At 38.0% G+C, this 18228-nt stretch overlaps 1 long non-coding RNA gene across 1 annotated transcript in view; it reads right to left on the bottom strand.

The window, feature by feature from the left end:
- The window catches only part of LOC113610096 (uncharacterized), a 209019-nt gene that overhangs the window by 50340 nt on the left and 140451 nt on the right, over positions 1 to 18228 (bottom strand). Inside the window, exon 3 of the long non-coding RNA XR_003428944.1 lies at positions 4798 to 4945. This is a non-coding gene — a long non-coding RNA (uncharacterized LOC113610096). The remainder of the gene's footprint in view (positions 1 to 4797; positions 4946 to 18228) is intronic.

The raw sequence follows: 18228 nt of genomic DNA, 5'->3' as shown, positions 1-18228 counted from the left end.
CCTCCCCAATCTACCTCACCTTAGTAAGGAAGCTTTTTTTTTATTGGATACTTTTAAAAACTTTAACTTCAAACCTATACAAAAGTGAAAAAAAAATAGTACTCGCCTTCATGTACTTACCACACAGCTTCCACAATTATCAACACACAGCCAGTCCTAAGTGTCTGCACCCCCATCAGCATCCCCTTGTCCTATTATTGTCAAGTAAATTTCACACATTTTAATTCATTCACAAATGCTTCAGTATTTGTTCTAAAAGATAAGGACCATTTATGACCATATAATATCATCATTACACCTAAAAATTAATAAATTCTTAATACTGAATATCCAGTAAATGTTAAACTCCAATTGCCCATAAATGTCATTAATTTTTTAATAATTTGCTTGTTTCAATTAAGTTCCAAATAAGGTCCCTGCATTGTGTTTGGTTGATAATGTCTTTTAAGGTATTTTAATCAATAGATTCCTCTTCCGACTCTTCCTTTTCCTGCAGCTTATTTTTAATGAAACCAGGTTGTTTGTCCTATAGAATTTCCTCCATTCTGAATTTTGCTGATTGCATCTCTGTGATATAGCTTCATAAGTTTGGGCTTCATTATATTGGTAATTGGACCTAGAGCTTTGCCAGATTTAGGTTCTTTTTTTTTTTTTTTTTTGAGCGATACTGCTTCATAGGCAGTGTGTTCTTCCATCCAGAGGCATCTAATGTCTGGTTGTCACTCCTTTTGTCCTGTTAGCAGCTACTGATGCTCAATGCCTAAAACATTAATTCACTATGATATTCTAATTATATACTTTCTTCATTTAACTGGAATACTTCTAGAGAAGTATACTTGTATTTGGTTATCCGGTGATATAGTTTGCATAGGAAAGGCAAAATAAACGACTGATTCTCTTTATTTGCAAGTTATCAAAATAATGATTTGGGTTCCCTAAAATGCTCCAAAGGTGACAGATTAGTTTTGTTTCTAGCCATGTGTTCTTAAATAACCTCTAAGGCCGGTCTTGGAATGGTTGGGTTTTGACACAATTCATAGGTTACCAGAAATTAATTATAAATTTGCTTTTTTAATTATTCTCATTCTACCATTTTTTACAGTGATATAAGTTTTCAATCTTTTAGTTGGCTAGGTCTCCTCTTTCATCTAGCTTGGGTTTACCTGTTCTTTTTTGAGTATCCTTGAACACTTATTCATAATCAAACTCTCGGTCTCACACATAAGCCTACTCACTCATTTATTTATTTGTCATCCATTAAACAATGTCCATTGAGGGCCCACTATGTGCCAGGCATTGCCCTAAAACATACAAAAATTGCTTTCTTCTTGGAATTACGTTCCAAAGGGGAAGACAGGAATCACAGACACAAACAGAGAGACACAGACACACACACACACACACAGACACACACACACACACACACACACACCCCTACCTCGTGATAAAAAAGCTCCCATTCCTGTTTTCAGTTTCAACGCCATCCTTCCAGTTTTTTTGTTTTGTTTTGTTTTGTTTTTTTGCGGTATGTGGGCCTCTCACTGTTGTGGCCTCTCCCGTTGCAGAGCACAGGCTCCGGACGCGCAGGCTTAGCGGCCATGGCTCACGGGCCCAGCCGCTCCGCGGCACGTGGGATTCTCCCAGACCAGGGCACGAACCTGTGTCCCCTGCATCGGCAGGTGGACTCTCAACCACTGCGCCACCAGGGAAGCCCCATCCTTCCAGTTTTGTTTGCCTTTCTTCCCATGAAGGTTGGCATCAGTTTTAAAGCCTTCTTAGTTATAGGAATGAAGATGTGTTTTGGTTGGAAGTTCTCAGGAAGAGCGGCTCCTGCAACTGTGAATGTATGTGTGTTTCTGCATGCATATTTCACATGCTGCTGTGCCCATGTGGTGACCTAGCCCATGATTAATCAGGGAAAATTTTGGACTAGAAACCGTGTCTCTGACAATGGCACTGCAGAACAGATGACAGAGACTAGTGATCACTGGTATGCTAAATGCTCTGGGGCAGGGGTACAACTTTTTTTTATTGGAAATACTTTATTTCTGTGCCTCAACTACCATTTCTTAACGTGATGCATATTTGAATCTCCTGGGGAGCTTATATAAACGACTCATGCCAGGCCATAGGTGAATAAATCAGAATCTTCATCAGGTGGTGGGAATGGGGATTGTTTTACAAGCTTCTCAGATGATTCCAATATGCAACCAGGATTGAAAACAGAAGCCTAAATTAACAGGTTTTGTGCTAGGTAATGAGAGTAAAGAGTAAATAAGGCAAGTTCTCCAATACTGTCAGTAGAGGGCAACATGGCCCCAATTATTAAATAATCCAAACTCATTGATGTCTCATTGGGCTAGCTCGATAGATTTTTTCAGCATTTTAAATTAAATATGCTGCTTTCATAAAACTGTGATTTTGGTTCCAGAGCTATATAAGCTTTAACTATATTTTATAACTGAATAAAATTTCAATTAATTTAGAAATTAAACAACGAATTCAGCTATTTCAACAATACTGAGAGGTCATTTTTTAAACTACAGATGAAAACAATTTGAAATGCAGCCAGAATAAATAACATTTAGGTTTTGATAAAAGTTAGGGAATATATTTCTGGATTTGGTAAATTATTTATTTTTAATTTAAATAACATGGGTTGTCAGCATGACTGATTTTCAGCCTAAAGGCTCAAACTAAAAATTCGACAAGAAGATCTGGAAAGAATTCCTAGGAATGTATTTCACAAAGCTGCATTAGTGTCAGAATAACCAACAAATGTTTGCTGTACTAATTAGATTCAGCAGATGGGAGAATTCTTGAGTCAATAACCCAGCCCTATTTTATATAAAGATTCTGATTTATCTGAAACATAACAATACATGCTATTTTTAAACGGCCTTTACATCCACCTTGTATTTAGTGCGAGTGGGGCCCAGTTATAATGCGGTAGAGAGTGTAGCCCATCTGATAAAGATTAGGTTGAAAGTGATTATTCCCTAAATCTTCTTCGGGAGGAGGGGTGTTGGGCATCTACTGCTTGAGAAGTAGTATTAGGCTTACTTACACACAGATTTTATGACACCAAATGGGTCTTCCTTCCCTCTTACCTTCACTCATTGTCAATATATAATAATTTTAAAAAGTAGAGTCGCTTCCAAGAACTAAAGAGTCCCACAATAAAAGTCTAAAGATCAAAGGCCTCATTTTGTGATGGAACCTGTTATCCGCCTTATTGCTCTGTACTTTATCACATTTTGGTACCATTTCAGGTGAATACTGACTAAATCTAGTTGTGTGAAGAATTAATATAGCCAAGTCCAGTAACATGAACACTTTCTCATATTCATATTTGTACATATGTAGTTATTTGCATATAGAAAACATCCTCATCTATAAACATACGTATGTAAACACCCCCATACCCTCTTTACCCATTGACATTGGATTTCAATAAAATCATGTTTCTATTAAAATTTCAGTTCCATCCATAGACTATACCGAAAAACTCTCATTAATGTAAAAATGATCACTCAACAATATAGCCTCAAAATTCCCATACACTGCAGTTCGTTTACTTCAGAAGTCTTGACGTATGCAAGCAAGGCTTGAGATGTCTTACTACATCCCTACAGCACTTGAACTACAGATAGATCATCAACTAGTCATATCCACATTTATTTGGTGGAAAGTTGTTTAAAGCACAATAAGAAATGTAGCAACCATCAAAGGCAGCTTCCTTCTTATAAATAATATCTTGTCTTCTTAAGCAATATAACTTTGTACTTGATGCCTCTAGTGGAAATACTTTTTATCTCGAGAGATGCCAAATTTACTGTCTCTGTACATGTGACACTCACGTTTTAGCTTGTGTAAATGAACACAAGATAAAGTCCGGTACTAACAGACAGAAGAGACTTCCACAGAAGGGTACAAGGAGGGTGAGCACTTGCCACTCCCAAGTCTGCTGGTCTCTTTTCCTATAGTCATGGAAGCTGTTGGTCATTTTGCTTTAGTGGGCAAGAGTCAACTGACTCCCCACTCCCTGTGCCACAGGCCTGCAAGCTTAGGATGGAAAACAATTTCGACATTCACCACTTGGACTCCCGCCCCTAGCAAGCACATTTGTTGTTCATACATGGTCTTTTGGCTGCCTTCTCTCCCAGCCATCTGTTAAGAGAGGCATTGTGCCTGCTCAGATGGGATGGTGCCACTATTTCCAAGAGACTCTCACAAAATACATGTGTCTTAACTACCTTGACTTCACAAAGTTCAAAATACATTTACTGACTGGAATTGCATTTTAAAACCCCACAGAGCTGAGTGGTGAAGGACTGAATTCTGTGTCCAGATGGATTGTGAGATTCCCAAAAGAATTATTCAAGACTTACTTTCAACGGTGGACAATGAAATCGAATGCTGCATTTTCCATGATTGAACACGGGATATAAATACAGCTGCACACATCACTGCTTTCTCCTTCATGTGACCAGTTCTGAGCAAACAGCGACTATACACCTGTTATCCCCTCATCCTCAGGGCTACACATTTCATCAATTCACAGAGATTGTTTATACACTTGGAATATTTGATTTGCATGTGATTGATTATGGCCCAGTCCATGTGAGCCCCAACTGTCATTAGCAAGGCTGTAGTAGTGATACTAGATTTACTCTATGAAACCCACCAGGACAGAGATTGCCTTTCCAAAGAGGGTTGGGTTGAGCTTTTTGCACCTTTCAGCTAGTACATTTTCAAGTTCATCATTTCCCCTCAAGGTTTAAATGTGCCTCTTACCAGATTTTTATGCATCTCAGAGTTGGAGTTTGAGCCCACCTCCAGGTCTCTGTCAAGTTTCATCTTTCCACTAGATAGGTCACCATGTATTGCAGCCAACTTGTGTATCCTTCTGCATTTGTCTGATGGTCATTTCACGTATCCACACCTGGATCGGAAAGCAAAGCTAATTTGGGAATGCAAGCCTAACAAAGCCAGCCAAACACCACCTGAATGAGCTCTAACTCTGAATCAGACAATAAATATTGTTGTGCATATGAATACCACCAAATTTCACCACTTATAAGTCTTTTTCCTCTAAAATTCTACTTAGAAAAGTAATAATTTCTTAACTGAAAGCTAACATTAAAAGAATTACCTAGGGCTTCCCTGGTGGCGCAGTGGTTGAGAGTCTGCCTGCCGATGCAGGGGACACGGGTTTGTGCCCCGGTCCGGGAAGATCCCACATGCCGCGGAGCGGCTGGGCCCGTGAGCCATGGCCGCCGAGCCTGTGCGTCCGGAGCCAGTGCTCCGCAATGGGAGAGGCCACAACAGTGAGAGGCCCGCGTACCGCAAAAAAAAAAAAAAAAAAAAAAGAATTACCTAAAACTACACATTTTTTAAAAAAAAAAAGATTACCAAATTTATAGTATCATGCTCCTGCTCGACTAAATAAATATTAGAAATTTGATTTTATGTAGAAAATGGAATTTATAGAATGTTCCCCCCCCCCCAAAGGATGTAAGTGATGAAAATAAACTATCTCACTTGATTCAGAGAGGATTTTGTCCAGATGATGGGCATCTTTGAGTGAAGTGGTTATATTGTGTGTGAGGAACATTCTGCACAGGGTGGCAGGTGAGGTAATAAAAACCCAGAAGAGGGATAATTTGGATGCAAAGGGCAAACAGCAGAAGGAAGCTCTCATGAGCTGAACAGTGGTAATGGGATGGGGAACACAATGATACGAGCCCACTGAATCAGTCAGGGGTGTGTAATAGGGGCCTTGTAACTGAGGATAAGGAATCTGACCTTAAAGCCCAGTGTGATGGGAAAGTCACAATGGTCCCACGAACTGGGTTGTGGTGTGGTAATCTGGCCCAAGGCTTAGGTGGAATGTAGCCTAAAGAATCAGTCACAGCGGGACAGGACCTAGGAAGACTGACAGCTGACTGCAAACCTGAGGTGTTCTAGCTAGAGATAGGTGAGTAACTGCCACTGAGTCCAGCTCTGTGAGAAGCAACATGCATACCTTATCCATCATTGTATTTCCAGAATCGAACACAAAGCCTAGTGTATAGTAAGTGCTCAATAAATATGGTGGATCACGTGAGGGAGAAGATAAAGTTTTGTGTGATGGTTTGAAGAAAAGAGCACCAACACTTGGCAATGGAATGGCAGTCATGTATGAATGACAATTATTATTCCAAAGCTTCTTGACTGAGGACTAGAGCTGGATTTACAAAAAGCCACATAAGCTTAAACTTCAGGGCCCCTCTCTGGTACAGGCCCCTTCCCAGATTCTGGGAGTGACTCTAGCAATGTGTATATGTCATCAGTTTTTGTAAAATTATCGAAAGGAGGACATTTGAACAACAATAGATAAGACTGCTATCCTTTTCCTCATTGACTTTCCCTCAGTCACTCCTACTTTCATGCTGGGGATGGTATTGTAGAGTAGCTGTGAGCCTTTTGGGAATCTGGCTAACAGGAAGCTGAATTGAAGAAATAATTTCAGTTTAATGAGATCCAGTTATATGGTTTTCAGCCCTTTTTGAGTGTAGCTAAGCCCTAGATACTCCTTTTGCTACTATGACAACTCACCTGGTGCTGTGACACAGAGGGACAGGAATAGAGAAAATATCAAAATCGTTTACTGTCAGAGACAATTCTCTGACTGTGTCCTACAAGGCCAGTCCCCAGTCTTGGGTGGAGGAGTAGCAAGGTTTGAATTGTTTGGAGGTAGAATCTAGTTATGGAAAGCTTTTCCTCTTATCCAATTTTCATTAACACCTCATCAGAAAACAATGTTATTACTGCCCAGTAATGCAGCGCAGAGTATTACAGATTCACCACATATTGTTTTCCTTTTAGATGGGAATCTCATGAAATAGAATTTATCAGAATTATTATAGAGGTAGGGTATAAACTTTTGTCAAAACTGCAAATAGTACATGTGTGAATTCACATATTTTATATGTCCCAACAATTCATAATAAAAAACAAATTTCTATCATCCATGTTAGAAGAAAGACTGAATTACCTTTCTACTCTGTCTATAGGATATATTTTTAAATTGCTTGGCATATAATTAGGTGATCCAAAAGTAGACAGACAAAAAAAGTAGAAAATGTATAAAAGTACACTGGGCAAAGTAATAGAAAATAATATGTTGTTTTTCTTTTGTAGTGTTTGTGATATTTGTCAGCTTTTCAACATTGGTAACGTCTTGTCATTGCTTTTCTCATTCTGAATATTTGCCTAATTTATAATCAGAAGTTTGCATTCTCTCTCTTAAAGAGCCCCTCCCCCAAAATTGTATAAACCTCAAGACCCACAAAAGCTGATTAAAACAGAGGTGGTGAATCTGATAAGAAGAGTTTAGAAGAAAGACAAAGAGAAATGTTTCTGTATATAAGAATAGAAAAAGTTCAAGATACTGATGGCATATTTGGGTGTAGACTGTAGCAGAGAAATTGAGGATCAGACCATGTAAAATTGTCTCTCATTTTTATACATGGGATCCAAGACATTGAGGAGATTCTAAAAAACTGAATGATGGAGTATAGAGACACCAGTAGAAATGAACACTAACAGAAATAGGTACAGGTCAGAACCTGAAAGACTTCTATTTTCAGTGGAAAGTAGGAGGATATAATCCTAAAGTTGAGATTATCAAGATAGAAGATAAAAGTAAATTCCTGGAAACTAAGATAAGAAAAAGACAATATAGAAAAGCACTATAGAATTTAAGAACGAGTTACACATACACAGTTGGTCCTGCGTATCCACGAGTTCCGCACCCAAACTTTCAATCAACCGCGGATCGATTGGTGAAAACGGGGGCCTGACTGTGCCGTGTCCCTTTATCGGAAGGGACTTGAACATCAGCGGATTTTGGTATCCACCGGCTCAAGGGGCCTGGAGACCAATCTCCCACGGATACTGAGGGGTGATGTATTATCTACCAATAAAGACGATTGAAGGTGAAAGCAATTTTTTCTTCAACATTTTCTTAATGTTAGTACTGATAAACTCTGTAACAATATTAATAATAATGCAAATAATAAAAATTTTAAAATTAATATCTATTCAGAGGATTTTTGTGAAGATTTTAAAATGCGTTTAAAGTGCTCAGCAGCATAGTGCCCGGCATAGAACAAGAACAAAAATTACATATTTGAAGTATATGTTATTAGAGTAAGTAAAAATGAAATCAGATGAAATCTGCAAGAAACAAAGGGGAAAAAAGAAAAAAATCACTCCTGATAGAGCAGGCTTAATGGAGATTTACAACTTCGTTGGTAATGATCATCATGAAAAATAAATATACAAGCATACATTTAACATTAATTGTTCTTTGAAAATGTTTATCCTTGAGAGAAGTTTGAAGAGACTGAAAGGAATGAAAGGTTAATAAAAGAGTTGAATTAACAGTGTTAGCTGTTTGAAATTGCAAGGCTTTAGTTCCACTAATAAGCTGTCAATGCTATATGATAAAGCTCAAGGAAGTTTCACAAAGCCTAGATTCATCTTACTGTTTTTCTAACTCCTAGAGAATATCTTAATTATAGCAAGGATAAATCTTAAGAAACAAACTGTAGGAAAGTCAGAAAGACCTCCCACACATAGACAACTTTCAAAAGCTTCCCACCATGCGTCTTTTCAATATGTTAATGCTGCAGTTAACCAAGTCGGGAGAGAGTTTCCAGTTTTTCTTCATCCTGATTTTTCACATCAGAATATCTGAGAAACAGGGACTTCCCTGGTGGTCCAGTTGTTAAGACTTCATGCTTCCAGCGCAAGGGCGCATGTTTGATCTCTGGTCGGGGAACGAAGATCCCACATGCCGCACAGCCCCCAAAAAATAAAAATAAAAATAAAATAATCTGAGAAACAAGAGCGTTCCAATGCAATCCCTAATATATCAAGAATTAGATAACTGGGCAGGGTGATCGATTTTTTATGACTTCATTATAACCATTCTCATAGACTTTGTTTCCAGCCCTTAGTTCCATTTGTATCCTTTAGCATGTAGCTTTAAATTGTCCACTGAAATATTTTATTTAGAGCTGCAATGTATGAAGAGAGACCTACAGATTCAAAGAAAATGCCAATTGAAATGACATGCCCCTGCAGCATATTAAAATATCTAATACTGAAAGAGGGAACATAGAAACTGTTGATGGATGTGGAAGAAATAGAAACCTCATGCACTGCTGGCAGGAATGGAAAACAATACAGTCAGTTTGGGAAAGTTTGTCAGTTTCTTTAAAAGTTCAACAATCATCTAATATACAACCCAATCATTCCACTCCTAGGTGTTTATCGAAGAGAAGCAAAAACGTTATGACTATATAAAGATTTGTATGACACAAGTATCCATAGCAGCTTTATCTGTCAAATGTTGCAAATGTATTTGCCAAAATTTGGAAACTACCCAAACATCCATCAACGGGTGAATGGATAATCAAATTATGGCATATCCATGCAGTGGCATACTTCTCTGCAATTAAAAGAATGAACTTTCATATGTACAACAACATGGATAAATCTCAAAATAATTATACTGAGTGAAAGAAGCCAGACAATGAAGAGCAAGTATTGTATTATTTTGTTTATATAAAGTTCTACAAAATGCAGATAAATCTATTGTAATAGAAAGCAGATCAGTTGTTGTATAGGGATGAGAAGACAGGGAGGACCAGAAAGAAGGAACGACAAAGGTCATGAAGAATTTGGGGGGATGATGGATATGTTCATTACCTTGGTTTTTAAATACATTTTATATGTTTATTATCTTGATTTTTGTGATGTTTTTATGGGTGTATATAGTCATGTTTCATTCTTCTCAGGGGATTGGCTCTAGAACCCCTCCTTGGATACCAAAATCCATGGATGCTCAAGTCCCTCATATAAAATGGCATCATATTTGCATATAACCTATGTACGTCCTCTCTCATACTTTAAATCATCTCAAATTACTTACAATCGAGTAATGTAAATGCTATGTATATAGTTGTGAATAAATGTAAATGATATGTAAATAGCTGCCAGTGTGTGGCAAATTTAAGTTTGGCTTTTGGAAACTTTTTGGAGTTTTCTTTCCAAATATTTTTGATCCATGGTTGGTAGAATCCACTGATGCAGAACCCATGGATACAGAGGGCCAACTGTACATATAAAAACTATCAAATTGTGCACTTTAAATATGTATGACTTAACTAAATGTCTATTATAACTCAACAAAGCTGTTTAAAAATAATTAAATTAAATTAAATACATACCATTAAGAATCAACCAGAAATGAATGAGACTATCTTTCTATTAAAATCACCCCCAGAAAATAACCTGCTAAAAGAGACATTTCTAAATTTCAAAATGGAACCTAAAAGCTTTATTAAAACTGTTTTGAAAAAACAGTAATCTAAAATCACAAGAGACCGAAGTGATATTGTTATAAAATGGAATGGTCATTGCAAGGACTGGGAGAGGGGAGGATGGGGAATTAATTGCTTAATGGGTATTGAGTTTCAATTTTGCAAGATGAAAAGAATTCTCGAGATGGATGGCTACACAACAATATTAATGTATCAATAACGCTACTGAACTGTAGACTTTAAAATGGTTAAGATGGTAAATGTTACGTTATGTGTATTTTACAATTTAAAAATGGATCAGGTTTAAATATAATAGCTAAAACTATATTTTAAAAAACTCTTAGAAGAAAACATAGGTGTAAAAGATCTTGGATTTATCTTGGATTAGCAACGGTTTCTTAGATATGACCAAAAGCATAAGTGACAAAAGAGAAAAACATAAGTAAGTTGAACTTAAATTAAGAACTTATGTGCTTCAAAGGACAACATCGAGAAAGTTTTTATACAAACCACAGAAAGGGAGAAAACATTTGCAAATCATATGTTTGATAAGGGACTGTATCCAGAATATATAAAGAACTCTTACAACATAAAAATATGCAAAGAGTTTGCATAGACAATTCTGCAAATAAGATCTATAAATGGCAAATATGCACATGAAAAGATCATCAGCATCATTAGTCATTAGGGAAGTGTAATTTGAAACCAAAAGCACCATTTCACGCACATTAGGATGGTTATAATCAGTGAGATGAACAATAACAAATATTGGTGAGGATGTGGAGAAATCAGAACCCTCATACATTCCTGGTGAGAGAGTAAAAGGATGCAGCCTTTAAGCTTTGTTATGCACATTTAGAGCAGCCTTTAGACTCAAGCAAGTTTTTCTGCATTACTGAGGCAATACCCTTCAGAGTAGTCTACCCTGTGTCGCCTATATTACAAGGTTTTACATTTTGGTTGTTAGAACATAATACTATTCCCAGGGAGAGCTCCTAGGATTGCTCTACCTGCTCCTTTTAGGTTGTTTCTCCCACAAGTTTCAGATAGTTTCCTTACATGCATGTGATCACTATTCGGGTATAGATGGGGGCGGGGCAGGGAGCTTTCTGCAGATCTCCCAAATTCTCTGTTATCTCCAAACTCCCAACCCATCACCTCTTCAAATATGGGAAACTACCAGCATCTGCCTGGACTCCCGTTCCCTACAAAGTGGCCTGGAGACTCTCCAGGTGGGCATGGAGGGCTCCTCTAATTGGTTTGTCTTCTATCAAGAATTGTTGCCCTGTGCTGTCTGGTGTCCAATTATTTCATATATTTTGCCTGGTTTCTAGCTGTTTAAGGTGGGAGAGTAAATCCTGTCCCTGTTACTTCATCTTGGCCCAAAGTGGAAGTCAGGTTATGCATCTTTTCTATTCCCAAATCTATGAAATGAGCCCTTTCCAGACTGAGTATAGAAAATTATCACACTAAGTTGTCCCCCAACTAGTCTCAGTTTCTGAGAGTTTTTCAAGTGCTTCCTCCCATATGCTCAGGAACACATTTCTAGGGTATTCATTCACTAATTCACTTATTCATACAAGAGATATTTATTGAGAGCTTCTAATATTCCAGGTCCTGTTAGAGGTGCTGAGGATACAATGAAAAACAAGAAAGAACACATTTCCTGCTTTTAGAAGTTTACATTTTGTTGGAGGGCAGCCACCATCGAACAGGTACATTTCAGAAAGTAACAGGTACATTTCAGTAAGTACCATGTAGAAAATAAATTAGATGCTTTAATAGAAAGTGACTGGGCGGAAGGATGCTAATTTAGGTTAGGAATCACTGAGGAGGTGATAACTTGATCTGAGACCTAATTGACAAGAAAGTATCACTAATAAAAAGCTCTAGGGAAAGAGAATTCCAACTAGCAAATACAAAGGGCTTAAAATAGGGATGAGAAATGTGTACCTGAGGCATAGAAAGAAGACCAGTGTGGCTGGAATATACAGAGTGATGAAGAAAGTGGTGAGAGCTGAGATAAGAAAGGCATGGATTAACTTTTAGTCTCAGTGCAAAGATGAAGTGGGTGGGACCCAGCCACTGCTTATTCCTACCAACACCCCACTCTCCCTTGAAGACCTAGCCAGTTCTATTCAAATGTCTATTTCTATTCCCAGAAAATGCTGGTTACTATCAACGAATCGTAGTAATCCTACTTACCCTGCTAGTGACTGGTTTAGGATAAGTGACATAGACAATGAGACCTGAGAGGCAGTTTTCTTGGAGAGGTTCCCTTGTTCATAAAAGACTCACAGAAGGAGTTAGCTCCTCTGATGACTTTAGACTAGTGATTCGCATCTGGGAGCAATTTTGTATCCCAGGGGACATTTGGCAATATCTGAATGCTACTGGTATCCAGTGAGTATAGGCCAGGGGTATTACTAAACATCCTGCAATGCATAGGACAGTCCCCACAGCAAAGTATTATCCAGCCCCAAATATCAATATTACCAAGGTTGAGAAACCCTGCATTAGACATTGTTAGGTCTAAATGTGATGGCCACGACTGCTGTGGCCATCTTGTACCCAGGAGAGCTAGCTGATGAAAAAGTGAAAAACTGGAAAGGCCCTAGGTATATAATGATATCTTTGAGCTGCTCAGTCAATTGAGTGGTTTATAACCACTTTACCTTAGAACTTGTTATATGAACTACTATATTTGTCTACGGTTTAGGCTATTTTGAGCTAAGCAGTTGCATCTGAGAGTCTAGAGTCCACAGGAGAGATGACACATATTTGAGAGTCATCAACGAATAAGTGAAATTTGAAGCTATGGGACTGGAAGAGGGCACGGGTGGAGAGCCAACACCGGGGAATGCCAATGCTTATAGGCTGGGTTGAGTCAGCAAAGATGACTAAGAAGGAGCAGTCAGGAACAGCTAATACTAAAAATATTTAACATTTTTATAGTGCTCATTATATGCCAGGCACTTTTCTAAATGCTTTATAAATACTACTTTATTTAGCCTTAATAACCAAATCAGACGGATACTATTATCATCCCATTTTGCACATATAAGGAATGTGAGTTATAGCTAAAGTAAAACAAATTTGTTCAGGTTATGGAGTCTGTAAGTGCATGAGCTGAGATTCAAACCCAGGCAATCTGGCATCAAAGTCTAAATTGCCTCTCATACAATATCTCTAGAACCAGAAACATATGGCTTCATACAGGTTAAGAGAAGAGAGTGTTTGAGACAAGAGGGAGTAGTCAGTTGTATTGAATGCTCTTAATAAACCAAGTAAGATGAGGACAGAGAGGTGTCAATTGGATCTGACAACATGGACAACATCAGTGATTTTGACATGAGCAGTTTCTGTTCCTCAGATGAGAAAATAAGCTTGTTTGTAAGGACTGAGGAGTGAACAGGAGGTGAAAATTCAAGACTCAAAGTCTAGAAGTTTATTTAATTGTTATATGTATATGTGTGTGTGTAGGAATTAAAATTCTAGACTTTAAGTAATTAAGGTCCCAAATGGGTATATAGACAACTATAGTCAAATCAGTCAAATACCCACTGAGATATTTAAATTGTAACTTGAAATAATTACAGAACTGGTATGTGATTGGTTTTGCAACCGACCAACCATTATCAATCAGTTATTCACTTGACTTCTTTCCTACATCTTTTTTTTCTCTTCTTTTACCTTATCATTTTTGCATGCTTCGAAATAAAGAACCGTGCCTCTGGAAGGAATGCAGTCATGTCTGTCAAATTATGACCATAACTATCACTGAGGCATTGGATTCCACAAGTACGTGCGTCTTAACCTGTAATAAGCAGCAGGTTACTGTAATTCTGTGTGTGAATTTCTGGGATAGACATTACAGGCATTTCTCTCATTGGTGATAAACATCTAGGAAATCTCACTGCAATGTTGGCATGGTAAATCTTAAATCTGAGTATATCCTAGAGTCAAATTATGATGTATTACAGAGGTGCTATAAGCAAATTATATAAAGAGTTTGGTTTGCATCTATTGCTTTTAAGGAGGTATTTTACGGTGTCAACATATTCTTTAGACAATTAGCTGGTCCTATAACATTCTGCGATATCTCTATTATTAAAGTGGCTTGTGGCTCAAGCCCTTAAGCTGGACTTTAAATGTGATGGATGTGTAATTCCACTTTCAGTAATAATAAAGTTAGTTTTAGGGATTAAAAAGAATGTTCTGAATGGGGATACACAGAAGATAAAGTAAGCATATTATCTTTGATTATTACTTCATCTGAATAATATTTTATCTGTGGACAAAGTCACAGGCGTGATTCCACAGAAGCGACATTGTGATATGATGGCAACTGCGTATTAAATCCTGTGTTCACCAAAGTAGAATAATTACGTTTCTACATTAATAAAATGCCATTAAAATGCAAGGTGTTCACTTTTTGTTGTTGTTGTGCTAGGTTTTTATGTTAATAATCTCAGAGGAAAAGAACACTAGGCTGCAGACGTAGATCCCAAAGAGAATGTTTGCCACTAACCAGTGGCATTGACGTTAGCTAGTTTTTTAACCCTTTCGGAGTCTCAGTTTTCTTATCTGCAAAGTGGGAATAATAATACCTACTTTGCATGCAGTAAGTGCTCAGTAAATGTTTTTTAATCCTGACTTGAGTGGGCTGGTAGCATCATTTTATGCACAAAAATCAACACATGATCAGTGTAATGCTCCCCCCCATTCTGGTGGAATATGAAAATAATTCTGGCCCAGAAATCTTTAAGCCCCAATAAGATACTCATTGATTTAGACATATCAATCCAGGCCTAAATTAAAGAGGACAAATTAGATGACTTATGAGACATTCCTTTTCCCAAAGGAAATAAAAAGATAAATATCAACATCTTGCCTAAACAACTATTAATCCAAGTATGACGCACGTTGGGATAAAACTGGAGGACTTGCCTGACGGTTGAGTTCTGTATTGTCACTCATATCAGTCATCACGGCATGAGTCTTTGGCTCTGATTTTTGGCACTAATGGTGATCTTTTTTAAAAAACCATAAATTCATGTGAATTAGCGTCTGTGGCACAGATCAAGTTTTGCCTGGTAGAGCCAAGTCATGCTCTTTCCCCTGCTTTTCCTTGGCTGCCTCTCCGATGTTCCTGCTGCTCTCCCCACAAAGGACAGTGACTTGCTTGGCTTCCAGCCCACACAGAGCAACAGGCTTATTTAAGTCTAGATGAGGTTTGTTTCTAACAAAACCAGTACTCGAAAATGAAGCCTTCCGTCCATCAGTCTCACTGGTGACAGCAAATGACTGTCCTAATGTTTTCATTAAATTAACAGGTGTTTAAAGTCCTGAATATAATACATGATGTGGTTTAATAGAAAAAAAATATAAGCTTAAGAATCAGAAAGGCTGGTTGTGCTCCTTATAAATGCCTTCACCTCTCCGATCCTCAGGTTCTGTATGTATAAAATGGGCGTAATCGTGCCCCTGCCAGAATGTTTTTATGAGGATTAAAATGATGTAGCATCTGTAAAGTGTTTAGGTTTTTAAAAAAGGAAACTAAAATAGTATTAAAGAGAAGAGAATGGGAATGAGGTCCCAGTTAGGGGCTGGAGTAACATACAGGTAAGAAAGGATAAATGTGTAATAGTAGCAGTGGTGAGAGATTTTTTTTTTAAGCCCACAATGTTTCTGGGCTCTTCTTCAGTTGAAGGAGAGATAGGATGGTCGGGGAAAAATGGAGTAGTAAACAGGAGGACTGTGGGAAGAGCAGAATGGAAGAAGACCAAGATGGTTTTAGTTTTGAAATTGTTAAGTTTAAGATGCCCAATAGACATCCAAGTGGAGTTCAGGGAGGAGGTACAGGCTGGAAATACAATCATGGCAGTCAACAGTGTATAGATGATGTTTAAAGCCATGAGACTGAAGTCAGCAAGGAAGTATGTGCAGAAGGAAAAGATCAGAGGACCAAGAACTAAGCATTAGACTCAGCCTTGGGAGCAACAACATTCAGAGGTCAGACTGATGAGGAGGTACCAGAAAAGAAGACGAACTAGGAGTAACATCTTCTCTGAACTCATTTATGTTTTCAATGCCTTTGAATGTCATCACGTTATTTCAGAGTAAATATGGATTGCCATAACATTCTTCCATTCTAGAAAAGAAAAAGCTGTTATATATTATAGCATTATAAATTAAAGGTCTCAAGAATAAATGTGTGCATGTGTTTCCATAGTATCCCAATTTCTGCTTCCTTTTGTGTAAAAGGTTTAGTTTATACTGAAGTTCAAAGGTACAAAGAATAAATCCGCAATTTTTTTAAAATATAAATTTATTTATTTTTTGGCCACATCGGGTCTTCATTGCTGTGCATGGGCTTTCTCTAGTTGCGACGAGCGAGGGTTACTCTTCATTGCGGTGCGAGGGCTTCTCATTGCGGTGGCTTCTCTTGTTGCAGAGCACGGGCTCTAGGCGCGCGGGCTTCAGTAGTTGTGGCACACTGGCTCAGTAGTTGTGGTGCACACGCCTAGTTGCTCCACAGCATGTGGGATCTGCCCGGACCAGGGCTTGAACCCGTGTCCCCTGCATTGGCAGGTGGATTCTTAACCACCGAGCCACCAGGGAAGTCCCTCAATGTGTTTTCATATCTCAGTGTCTTATGTTCTTTTATTTACAGCAAAAGGTACATGAAGGCAAAAAAAAAAAACTGTTCACCTCAGAGTTTGCCCTCCACAGTCGCTTAAAAACACAAAGGTTCTAACTTTTGTTTTAAAAGACAGGCTCTATTTCAACAATTTCCATTTTTGTAAAGACAGTCATTCAATAAAATCATGTCCTATACAAGGAAGACTTTCTGGAAGATAGTATTCTGCAGCAGGGTGTTCAGCTCTCTCTCATTTGATTCCCTTATTGGTAACTATTCATAACACAAATGCTTTTGTCATTTCCTCCCTCTCCCTGCCACAATAGACTGAGTAATTAACCAAGTGAAGAGTCCGTCAATTAAACACTGATACTAATCTAGGCATAAAAGCTTTCTTAGGGAGCGCTGGTTTTGAACATATTTTCAGCATTATCAGCGTTGATTTTATTCAATCCAATCCTCATACAATCGAGTGCTCCAGATGTTTACATGCCATCCAGGCAACGCTTGCAACATGGATGACCCACACTGCAGAAGCAGCGTTCACAAAGGGTGTATGGAAAAGAAGCACTCTATTGTGCCTCCAAAGGCCTATTTTTCCAGGAATAGATGTTCCATCATTAATTAATGCCCCACATCTTTAATGATAAGATTGTCAAGGACAATTAAGGAAATGATTACAAGTGTCCTTGGCAACTGGAACGCCCCACTGATTTTAGCTTACTTTCCCTAAGTGTGACTTTAAAGGTCATTTCTTTGAAGTGTGGAGACTTAAGCATGGCTTGCATGGGTGTCATTATGTACAAATGCTATACAAAAAGAAGACATATTTCTAGCTTGATATCGTCAACATGAATAAGAAGATATTTTAAAACAGTTAAATTTTTGAGCCGTTGCTTCAGCAACTAATATCTAATAGTAAATGATCTTCAGGAATTGCTAGGGTTTGTTATTACCTGTCTCGTTAACTTGTTTGACTAATTCATATACTATACACTTTAATTAGTTTGCTTTAAACAAATCCATTTTGACTATCACTAGCTATCGATGATTTCCTCTTTCCTCTTACTTTCACATCAGTCTGTTGATGCATCCATTCAAAGACAAAGTCTCATCCCCTGTAAGTCCTGGGTCTTCAAGAAAAGACCCCTCTTCCAAATCGTTGTCAAAAACTGAAAAGTATGCACTTTTACTCTATTTGCAAGCTAG

This window comes from Aethalodelphis obliquidens, unplaced genomic scaffold (assembly GCF_003676395.1).
Source record: "Aethalodelphis obliquidens isolate GAN/ISIS:26980383/991018 unplaced genomic scaffold, ASM367639v1 scaffold3, whole genome shotgun sequence".
In the NCBI taxonomy this organism is placed as follows: Eukaryota; Metazoa; Chordata; class Mammalia; order Artiodactyla; family Delphinidae; genus Aethalodelphis; species Aethalodelphis obliquidens.
Note: the sequence above shows the minus strand (reverse complement) of the source record. Positions and strands in the feature narration are given on the sequence as shown.